General features: G+C 43.6%; 1 pseudogene; it reads left to right on the forward strand.

Moving 5' to 3' along the window:
* Positions 1–1718: 1718 nt before the first annotated feature.
* On the forward strand, positions 1719–9587 carry LOC123484610 (annotated as a pseudogene).
* Positions 9588–12130: the final 2543 nt, after the last annotated feature.

Below are 12130 nucleotides of genomic sequence, written 5' to 3' on the forward strand. Positions count from 1 at the left end.
AATTGGATTCAGGTTGGGGAACGGGGGACAGTCTGATAGAGCATCAATGCCTTCCTCTTGCAGGGAACCGCGAAACACCACAGAGGTTAATGTTTGTATTAGGAGGAACCCAGGCCAACCGCACTGTATATGGTCTCACAAGGGGTCTGAGGATCTTATCTGGGTACCTAATGGTGCAGTCAGGCTACCCAGAGAGGACAGTCCCAAAGAAATTGCAAGTAATTCTACGTCATGACTGGGACCCACCGCCAAACCGGTCATGCTGGAGGATGTTGTAGGCAGTAGAATGTTACCAGGGGTCGCCTCAGACTCTGTGAGCTGCCTGTCACGTCATGTGCTCAGTGTGAACTGTCATTTGTGAAGGAGAAGGGCTCAGTGGCGAATTTGCCAATCTTGGTGTTCTCTGGCAAATGCCAAACGTCCTGCACGTGTGGTGTTGGGCTGTGGACAACCCCACTGGTGGAGCCTCATACAATTCCTCATGGAGTCTGTTTCTGGACCGCTGGAGCAGACACATGCACATTTGTGGCCTGCTGGAGGTCATTTGTAGGGCCTGCAGTGCTCCTCCTGCTCCTCCTTGCACAAAAGAATGGTGCCACCTCCTGATGTACTGGCTGGTAGCGCCATGCTCTGGACACACGGAAGACACAGCAAATGCCAGTAGCTGATGGATGTGCATCCTGGATGAGCTGTACTACCTGAGCCACTTGTGGGGGTTGTAGACTTCGTCTCATGCTATACTAGAGGGAAAGCACGCCAGCATTCAAAAGTGACTAAAACATCAGCCAGGAAGCTATAGGAACTGGAGAAGGGTTGTGGTAACCACCTGCAAAACCAGTTATTGGGGGGTTTGATAATTTGTTATAATTTAATCTATGTTATTCATTTGCACAACAGCATGTGAAATGTGTTGTCAATAAGTGTTGTTTCTAGTGGACAGTGATTCACAGGGTGATTGACTTGGAGTTAATTGTGTTTGTTTAAGTCGGTGTTTTTGAAAGTTTCTTAAGGAACTTATTTCCTTATAGAGAATTACTTTTGACAAAAGTAATATAACATATAAATAGGGTGGATTTGGTCAGACTCATCCCATGACTGTGGATGTAGGTAAACTCAATGGATGCCCATGTCTAGGGAACAGTGCCCTCTGGCTGCTGTTTGGTTTAGGGAGATTATTTGTTCAGCTCTACTGGACTTAGTGATTGGATGTTGTGGTCCCTGAGGGAGGGGATTTGTGGTTCCAGGGTGCTGGCTGTGTTTTGCTCCCTACCATGTCATACACAAAATAAATATGTTTTATTGTCACATACACCAGATGGGTGCAGTGAAATGTGTTGTTTTACAGGGTTCCAGCCATAGAAGTGAGGCCGGCACCCCTGGAGCAAATTAGGTTAGTGCCTGCTCAAAGGCACATTGACAGATTTTTTCACCTTGTCGGCTCGGGGTATTGTGAACCAGCAACCTTGGTTACTGGCCCACCACTCTAACCGTAGGCTACCGCCTCCTACACTCACACTGCTGGGGCTATGGGATCCCGAGTTGTGTCACAAGGGGGATTTTTTGTTGCGTGGTCTTAGATAAGGCTGAAGCCTATGGGGTGCATTCAATGGACCCAAACCATTGCGCTGGAGACAAGGAATTCGCAGCAGAACAGGGGCCTGAATTTGTTGAACATTCGTATACGTTAGATATGTTTTTATAGATGGCAACATGAAGACATGAGTAAGTTCAATTGAAGACCATTTCAATCTTTGGAACCATTAACTCCCTTAGGGGATCCACTTGCTAACATATACACTGTGGAATTGACCAAAATGGCACCCTATTCCCTATATACAGTAAGTTGCACTACTTCAAAAGTAAAAAAGTGCAACTATATAGGGAATAGGGTGCCATTTGATGCAGTCTGATCCTCTTAACCAGCAGATGTGACACCATACTACATGTCAGCATATGGTGCACATCACAGGTTCAAATCACGTCCTCAATAGTTGTCCTAGGGGGAACTGAAACATCCTCCCAAATTGATTCCATATCAACAATTGTATGTTATGAAGTAGCCTGGTCCAAGATCTGTTCATGTCTTGCTAACTTGTACCCAGGCAATCAAGTATCTTTGCATGGAGCCTGGTAACACTGTGCAATTAAGTGGGACTTGAAAGGGGTGTGATTGAAATTGAGAGCAGGAGAGGGAGGTGAGCCTGCTACAGCTATTATTAGATTGAAAAATGGCAAATCGCACAATCAAAATAAACGTTATCACATTGACTATAATATTTTGAGGAAGCCAATTTGATTCTGAGTTAGGGCCAAGTTTTTATGTGTGAAACATTTCTAATGCTTACTTTTCAGATTTGCCAAAATCACTTCCTTGTTTTTAAATAAATCACTTCTGCTGCTCGTGGCTCAAAAGAAGTCCACATAATGTAGGGGGAGATTTGGAAGGGTTATGCTAGATGGCTGAGCTGGACTAAGAGATCAGCCTATTAAAAACCAGCGGTTGTTTAGTCCGCTCCTGCCTTCCAGTCAAGTCCCGTTCTGAGGCGCTGTAAACCCGAGCAGTTCAACCCAGAGAGGAAGCCAGCTGGTGGACCGGATGAAGCTCTTGCTAACTCCATTGTCATCATTCTCAAGCCAAACATTTCGTACATGACAACGTTTTGGGATGATGGAACACAAACAGACCATTCAGGCCTAGTGAGAACTGTTCTATCACAAAGAGGCTGACCATTCTGCTCCTCTTTCTCCTCTTCATCCTCTTCGTCTTCCTCCTCAGCTGGTGATCCGGTGCACATGTCGGACGAGAGCTCCAAGACCATGATGGTGGACGAGAGACAGACTGTCAGACAGGTGCTGGACAGCCTGCTGGACAAGTCCCATCTGTGCTACAGCCCCGACTGGTCACTGGTGGAGACCACTCAACGAAAGCTGCAAATGGGTATGGATATACTGCAGACAGAGACGGCAGAAGATACTGGGAGAGAGTGAGATATTGGGGAGATACGGAGTTATACTGGGAGAGAGTGAGAGATGCTGGCAGACACTGAGGTGAGCTGAGATATTGAGGATGATACCATGGTGGATATACTAGGGGGAAACTTGGCGGGAGATATTGGGGAGAGTGAAGCATACTGGAGAAGTAACTGTGACACTGTGAGACAAATGTGGACACTTGGATAGTGTCAAACTCTGACAGTGTCAACTTTGTGAAAAGTTTGTCTAAAGGTAGTAGCTAGTATTGTATCCGTTTTGTGTTTTCAAGGACTGTCCGTGAGTGTCTCTGGTAACTGTTAGTCCATGTGATTGGAGTGAGAAGTGGGACGGGCGCCCAGTCTTATAATGCTAGAGGAAGCACTCGTGGTAGGAAATTGCAGGCAGCATACGTTGTTTAGCCCACACACATGGCGCCCTTCTCCTTCTATAGTGCTACTACCTTTGACCAGATCTGTGCTGTAGTCTGGATTGGACATGTCTCACACACACTCTCGCTCTGCTCCTCAGAGCGGATCTTTTTGAGGACCACTGAGAACTTGGTGGAGAACTACTGAATTGGACCAGAGACAGCCACAACAAACTGATGTTCATCGAGCGCATCGAGAAATACGCCTTCTTCAAGAACCCCCAGGTAAGACCTTGGAACTATGAAACCTTCCGAATGTGTTGTGTGTGTGTGTAAAATTTTCACACAGCTTCAGTGTAGACACAAAGGTTTTCTTATGCATGCTCTAAGAGCCCTTGAGAGAGTGTGTGTTTAAGAAGTAGGTCATAGCTCCATAGAATAAGTGACTGAATAATGCATTGGACATGAGAAGGCTAAGTGAGCTTAGGTCGCCTGGAGGAGTGTGTGCTTGATCTGCTGTTTTCAACTCTTGTCTATTTCTCCTGTTTCCTCTCCTCTCTGTTTACTTTTCTCCTTCTCTCTGTTTTCCACACTTTAGTATACAGAACTACTTGTTGGGGAGGAAGGGAGACCTCTGAAATGGCCGATAGGGAATAAAGAGGCCCTATTAGAGGTGAGACACAGAACAGACAGATGCGTGCTCTCTACTCTCGCTCTCTCTCTCTCACCCTTCAATTACACTAATCCAACGATGATGTGTTTGTGCAGGGTGTTTCTGTGGCAGCCGGTGTCAGTACCAGAAATAGAGGGATTCCCTCTGCTTTGAAGGAGGATGGGAAGAAGTCGTGGAAGAAAACGATGCTTTCTACTGCAGAGCATCAGGAATCTACTGGACGTGCCCAAAGGCAAAAAGCCAAGGTTAGCCAACCACCGAATACGCGAATCATAAACACTTTGTGACAACTTGCTGATGTAAAAAGGGCTTTTATAAAAATAAGCATTTGATTGAATAGTGTGCAGTGTTCCATGAATTTGTGTATGGGGTTCACACATGTTGTCAGTTATGAGAAACCGATCCACACCAATCTCTGGTATTTCCTGTTTCTGGATATGACTGACACAGACTCCACAGGGACCGAACCACTTGCGCACATGCCTCCTCTCCCTATTGCATCATGTGTCATTGGTTACCTAGGAGACCAATATTTCTCAACCACAGCCCCATGTTGGCGGATATATGTCTCTAGCTTTTAACCCAGGGTCGTGTTCATAGAAGGCATGAATCGGAAGTAAAACCTTGGACTTGTTTTCCCCATTCTGTTGCCTACGTGAAAATGCCTCAGGCCAATTGGGGGTAGAGGTAAGAACCTGTAATTTGCCACGCCTCATCGTTTACCTTTTCCCTTTCTTGTCTCTCTGATTATCCCATCGTCGGTCTCCTTTTTATGTATTATGCAGTGCCACCTTGTGGGTGTGTTAGCATTCTGTGAACCAGAAATCTGATCAAGGTTTGTCGTTGCTTTGGCCTCCGAGTGGCGAAGGGGTCCCAAGGCACTGCATCGCAGTGCCTAGAGGCGTCACCACAGACCCAGGTTCTATCCCCGGCTGTATCTTACAACCGCCGTGATCCGGGTCCATACGGCGGCGCACAATTGGCCAGCGTCGTCCGGTTAGGGGAGGGTTGCGGGGGCTTTACTTGGCTCATCGCGCTCTAGCGGCTCCTTTTTGTGGACTGGCGCCAAGCAGGCTGACGTCGGTCGTCAGTTGAACGGTGTTTCCTCCGACACAGGTGTTGGCTATTCCTGGTTAGCGTGGGCGGGTGTTAAAGTGCGGTTTGGTGAGGTCAGTGTTTCGGAGGACGATGACTCGACCTTCGCCTCCCGAGATTGGGGAGTTGCAGCAATGAGACAAGATCGAAATTTAGGAGAAAAAAGGTAAAATACACCAAAATGAAACATACAAAAATATACGATTTGTCTGCGTTGAGTTGTTGCAACACAACACACACCACACTAAAAGCCTGTCACTGTGTAGTTGGCCAACAGTTCATATTTCAACCTCTACTTGAATTAATACCTTATCAAACCAGTTTTGCCTCTCTAGCGCATGGGCCTTGTGCCAGTCTGGAACCACTATATGTCAAGATATCTCCCACTCACTCTCCTCTCTCTCCACCTCCATGCATAGACTTCTCTAGTCTAAAGCCTCAGACAATTTATTAATTACATTTTTTTTGAAAATCAGTCTGCCCTTTTAATTTACTTACGCTGTTAGAGTTGTGGTAGTAGACGACACAAAGGAGTATTTAGAAATGTGGTAGTGCAATGGACAGTTTCTCCTCTTATGTCATTCACTGACAGACCTTAGAGCAGTGGTTCCCAACCGTGGGGCACTCTCGTTCGGCCGGCGCCAACCCCTTTTTATTTATTTATTTTTTTAGTATTTTTTTTTAAAAGGAACTCAGTCCGGCTTGAAACTTACTCTTGAAAGTTGGAGAATAGAATGCACAAGGGGCGAATTTTGAAATTGGGTGGCAGTGCATCATCAGTTCTCTTCGTCATGTTAGTCCTTTGCAATTTGTAGAGCTATTTATAACTTGTCAGAAATGTACAGATCAACTAGCTTTCCATGTCAGCTATTCTTTTTTGCCCATATATATTGTTGAATACACATTAGACATGGCAAAATGTATAGAATTGCAGAAAATTTGCTTTAAAACGCAAAAATCGTCTTTTGCACCCCCATGAAAAAATTTGTAGAATTCCAGGAAATGAGCTTTTAAAACTACTAAAATGTTATTTCCGTCGAGAAGGGTGGTGTGAACAGTTTGGGGTTGCAGTGGGTCGCGGAGGTTAGGGTTTGTTACATATGCCGATAAATGACAATATGTCCCAATCTTGCCACCTAGGGAAATGTGTGTGACCGGACCTTCTCAAAAGTATTTGTGTACCCTGCAAATACGATATAATCATTAATCATATCTCAATATATAACAATCCTCTCTCCCTCCCATATAGGCCTCCAGGACCTGGTATGACTTTCTCCAGCTGACCACGAGTGTTTATTATTCGGAGGACTACGCATGGCAAGTACAAGGCCCCCACAGAACTGCCTGGCCTCTAAGGTTAGTCAAACCCCCCCCATTTTCACCTAATGGTACACTCCACTTCTGCTCCTTCTAGAGAATGATTCAGCCGACATGTTTAACCCATTTTTGCATACAAGGGGTGGCACATTTTTAGAGGGTAGGGATATTGCAGGTGAGCCTGGAGCAAGCCAATTAAGATGGATCTGTTGTGTGAGTGGGATGTGGTCCCAGGGGCTTGTCTAGGTAATGACATCCTGCTGAGGGCCTAAGGCCAATGCCCTGTCCACTTAATAGACCCATTTACCATGCCATTATGATCGGCATACTGGACAGATGTCAAACTTATCTGCCACTTTCAGCCTGTCTCACTCCACTTCTTATTAACAGCACAGACCCTGAAAAACACCAAAAATAAGTGTTAAAGGGATCTCCTATTTATTAATGTTGATCCACCTATTTATAGCTGTAGTCAAACCAACAGGCACAAAGGCTTTGGAATCAATGTCTTTACCGGAACGATCAGGGCCGGTCTGGCTTGAAATGCCACCGAGGCAAGACAAAAACATTGTCGCCCTCAATGCAAAACTCGAATAGTCCCAGTAAGGAAAACGACGAGAAGACATCTAAATCCGTGTTTTCCAGACGTTGAAATGAACGTTGAAAATCGATTGGACGCTGAAAAATACACTACCGGCAAAAAAGTTTTAGAACACCCACTCATTCAAGGGTTTTTCTTTCTCTTTTACTGTTTTCACATTGTAGAATAATAGTAGAAGACATCAAAACTATGAAATAACACATGGAACTCAATGTAGTTACTAAAAAGTGTTAAACAAATCAAAATATATTTTATATTTGAAATTCTTTCAAATAGCCACAACCTGTCTTGATGACAGTTTGCACACTCTGTGGATTATCTCAACCAGCTTCACCTGGGAATGCTTTCCAACAGTCAGTGGAGTTGCTGACTAATCCCAAAACCATCTCAATTTGGTTGAGGTTGTGGGAGTTGTGGAGGCCAGGTCATCTGATGCAGCACGCATCATATCCTTCTTGGTCAAAGCCCTTGCCACAGCCTGGAGGTGTGTTGGGTCATTGTCCTGTTGGAAAACGAATGATAGTCTCTATTAAGTCAAACCAGATGGGATGGTGTGAAATGCTCGCTGCAGAATGCTGTGAGCATGCCATGTGGTTAAGAGCGCCTTGAATTCTAAATATATCACTAACAGTGTCACCAGCAAAGCACCACACGTAACACCTCCTCACTCAATAGCTTTACGGTGGGAACCACATGCGCGGAGATCATCCGCTCACCCACACCACAGTGTCTCACAAACAAAACCTAAAATCTCCCATTTGGACTCCCAGACCAAAGGTCAAATTTCCACGGTCATGTCTATTATCTCGTGTTTCTTGGCCCAGAAGCTTCTTATTGGTTCAAGCCTTTAGTAGTGGTTTCTTTTGCAGCAAATTCGACTGTGAAGGCCTGATTCACACAGTCTCCTCTGAACAGTTGATGTTAAGATGTGTCTGTTACTTGAACTTTCTGTGAAGCATTTATTTGGGCTGCAATTTCTGAGGCTGATAAATCTGTCGAACTTATACCTCTGCAGCAGAGGTAACCTGGGTCTTCCATTCCTGTGGCTGGTCCTCATGAGAGCCAGTTTCATCACAGCGCTTGATTGTTTACATTGCATAGAAGAAACTTTCAAAGTTCTTGAAGTGTTCCGTATTGGTTTGACCTTCTTGTGCAAAGAAGGATGGATGTTGTTTCTCTTTGCTTATTTGAGCTGTTCTGCCATAATATGGACTTGGTCTTTTACCAAATGCTATCTCTGTATGTCAAACCTGTCACATACTAACAACTGATTGGCTCAAATACGTATAAGAAGTAATTCCACAAATTAACCTTTTAAGAAGGCACCACCTGTTAATTGAAATGCATTCCAGGTGATACCTCCATGAAGCTGGTTGAGAATGCCAAGAGTGTGCAAAGCTGTAAGGCAAATGGTGGCTATTTTGAAGAATCTCAAATATAAGAATATATTTTGATTTGTCACTTTGGTCACTATTACGATTCCATTTGGGTTATTTCATAGTTTTGAAATGTGTTTCACTATTACTCTACAATGTAGAAAATAGTAAAATAAAGAAAAACCCTTGAATGAGTAGGGTGTTCTAAAACTTTTTGACTGGTAGTGTATATAATAGTCTGTCTACATCACTGCAGGTGGGCTGTGACTGTGCTTATGGATGTGCTTTGTCACAATGCTTTTGGCCCATCTAGTGGATTCGCTGCATTGATGTAAAAAATATTTACCTTGGGTTACCGCCAAAAATGTACACAGCATTATTTACCTGATATTTAACCAGAACCTGCCTGGTGAAATGGTAATCTGCTAACAATTACACCTCAATTTCACTTTGGTAGGTGATGTTTGTGCAATGAAGGACCAAAAAAGTGTTTTCTATAAATACCATCTTGTTTTCAACGTTGTTGAACAGAGTTCTATTTCCCCAGACCACAGGAGCTATACAAGCCCACTTTAAAGGTGCCTTGCGTGAGCCTCCTCCCTGGAACAAAGTGAAACTACATTTGTCGTTGTCATGGTAACACATCTGTGTGTTAAGCACCCCCAGATCCAGAAGAGAGTCCCACATCAAGTATCTGCTGCTGTGACGATGTCAGGACCCTCCACCAATGGGCTGAACGGGCATTTTTAGGACGCTAGCCGTAAATATCCTTAATCCACGTAGCTCTTAAACATGACTATTAAAGAGGCTATATAGAACTTTTGCTCTGAGCCAAAAGTGGTCCCCTAAAAAAGCTTCTTTAAAACAAAAGTTACTTTCCCCTAAAACTAAAGATTTGTGTTTTTTACAAGATAAGACATTGGTAAATATTATATAATATATTTATATGAACCATACAACTATTGTACAAAATTATGTAACAATTAAATAAAAACTGCTGACCTCTCTCTCTTTCCACGGTGGTGTGGTACGGGGAAACAGCTTTGTGCTGAACTTCTCCAGGAGGCCATGAAGCGCACGGAGGCGGCCTACGACTGGTCCTCCCTCTCCACCTCCAGTATCCGCTCGGGCTCCAGCTCCGGCTCAGAGTGCTTCGGTCAGCCTTCCAGGAGCTTAGCTTGGTAACCATGATCTTAGAATTGAGGTCAATTTGAATTCAGTCCGATTCAGGAGAGAGATTGATATGCTGTTAATTAATTGATTGCCCGCGTTTTTTCAACGACAACTTTTCGATTGCCCAATCAGAATTGGAGTTCAGTTTGACCACAACCCCCTGTCTAGTAGTAGGTACATTGATTCTAGTTCTGATCTTGAATCAGTTCTTACAGCGGCTTTGAGGGTACTGCGATTAAAAGCTCTAGTTTAACTATAGACACGTGGATTCATTTTTTACACATTCACTCCCCATTACTCAAATCTGCAAAAGAAGAGCACTGGCAGGTAGAGCCGTCGGGCCAGTAACCGAAAGGTTGCTGAATCGAATTCCCGAGCTGACAAGATAGGAAATCTGTCATTCTGCCCGTATGAGCAAATCACTTAACCCACTGTTCCCCGGGCGCCGATAGTGGATGTCGTGGGGCAGCCCCACTCTCGATTCAGAGGAGTTGAGTAAAATACGGAAGACACATTTCAGTTAAGATGCATTGTTCCCATAACAGCTAAATATCCTTTCCCTATTATGGCGGTTGGTGGCTTCAGAGTCTCTTGTTTGCAAATGCATGGAGTAAGCAATCTAGTGTTTACTTATGTTAAAAGGTGAGGTTGAACCTAGGTACCAGATCTAGGATCAACTTTTAATCCTAACTAACCATTAGTGGGAAAATTCAGCACTATTGGAATCATGAACTAAGCGACAAATTCACCCTGCTCTGTGTTTATTGAGTCTATGCTCTCTCCATGACTGTGTGTGTGCTCCAGAGTCCCAGTCGAACCACTCAAGACAGTCAGACCAGTGGAGTGGACATGACCTCCAGCCATGGCGCTCCCAGGCGTGGTTGGCTCTATCTTCTCTGAGGCCTGGAAGAGAACTCAGATGGAGGAGAACACCAAAGTGAGTCCTTCTCGCTGGCCTCACCCTCATGCCTCCAGCCTGTACCTCCTTTGTATTTTCTCCTTTTCTCTCTCTCTCCATTCCCATCCCTTCTTGCTGCCCTCTTCTCTTTGTGCCAATACCAGTGTATATGTATCAAGATTCTTTACTAATAGTTGATTTTGTCTGTCAAGTTTTTTCCTTTCTGTCTTTGTTGATTTTCTTTCACTCTCTTATGACACTACTAAGGTGTTGCTTAGGTAACACTTTATTTTGATAGTCTGTCAAAATATTTACAGATGGGCTATGACCCACATTTCAACCAGGGCGCTCAGAACAAATCAGTTGGACGCCTTACCCAGTTTTCCGTAGGGCAAGTTTTTTTGCGAGACCTCCTTCCCGTGAAAAACTAGAACCAACAATATTTGAGGACCTAATTAGTTTATATTACTGTTTATTTAAAAACAAAAAAACATGACATTTTATTTGTAGTGCCTTTGTTACAACTATGAGAGCGGCATATGTTGGAGTGCAGTGGCTGGCTTTTTATATGCATGAAGCAATATATAATATCCCAAGCACCAAGATGCACAGTCGTAGATGCGGTCAAATTGTTAAAGCAGTAGTTGCCTTGTGTATTATAGCGAAGGAGTTCTTGATAAATAGTGAAAAAATAGCTTTTAAGCTTAAATGGCATTCTTGTGGATATATGACATGATCAAAAATAGTAAATGATTGTCAGCTCGTGCTTACAAGGTGTGCGTCTTCATATAATTGCTGAAGTTGGAGACATGTCCATACTCCCTTCGCAGCTGGTGAGTGGGTTTTGATGTGGTTTTTTGCCAGGATGTTGGGCCTGCTCTCTTTTGAAAGCATTTTTTGCTGATAATCAGCCAGTAGCATTATCTCTGGCTTGCTCTTTTCAAATGGTGCCGTCCTTCCCTTTCTGCTGTGCGTTTCATTTGGTGGTGGGGCATGAACTCACTGGCTCAGTCTTGCTTTGCATTTGGCTTTTTGCTTAGGCCTTGGAGGAGTTGGGTTGAGCTGGGGCTCAGAATCAGAAGAATAATCATCAGAGAATCTCATACATGATTAATTTCTTTCCCACCATCTGATGGTTGATTCAAATTTTGTGCTTAAGCAACTAACGCTGCATGTCATCCATTAATCTTAGTCTCCTTGCCTTTTGTAAATGATGACTGCGCTCTCACTGTACCGTGAGTTGAAGCAGGCAATCAGACTTCTGCTTGGATTTGGTGGACTGATATAAATTTACCATACAATTTTTGATTATAATTAAAATGATCAATTAATAGAATTAATTACCTATTCTTCATTTAAGTGTTGATTTATAATTATAAAATTATTAACCCACATAGTTCATCAACTCCCCATTTTGCCCTTTCTTCCTCATTGTACTTTACTTCCCTTCTGTTATTTGTCTGTTATATGAAATTAGTTTTGGGGTATTTGTTCAGTTTGAGACAATTATAAAGGTAATTATTAACTGGACACAACGCAGCACAATTATCGGGAGAAGGAGAGACAGCAGGAAGCTTCATTAAGCGACGCATTAACACTGGTTATAACAATTTGGTTTGTGATATTAAAAGTTCTTTTAGCGGCAGTGTGTTTTATA

Source organism: Coregonus clupeaformis, unplaced genomic scaffold (genome assembly GCF_020615455.1).
Source record: "Coregonus clupeaformis isolate EN_2021a unplaced genomic scaffold, ASM2061545v1 scaf0371, whole genome shotgun sequence".
NCBI lineage: Eukaryota > Metazoa > Chordata > Actinopteri > Salmoniformes > Salmonidae > Coregonus > Coregonus clupeaformis.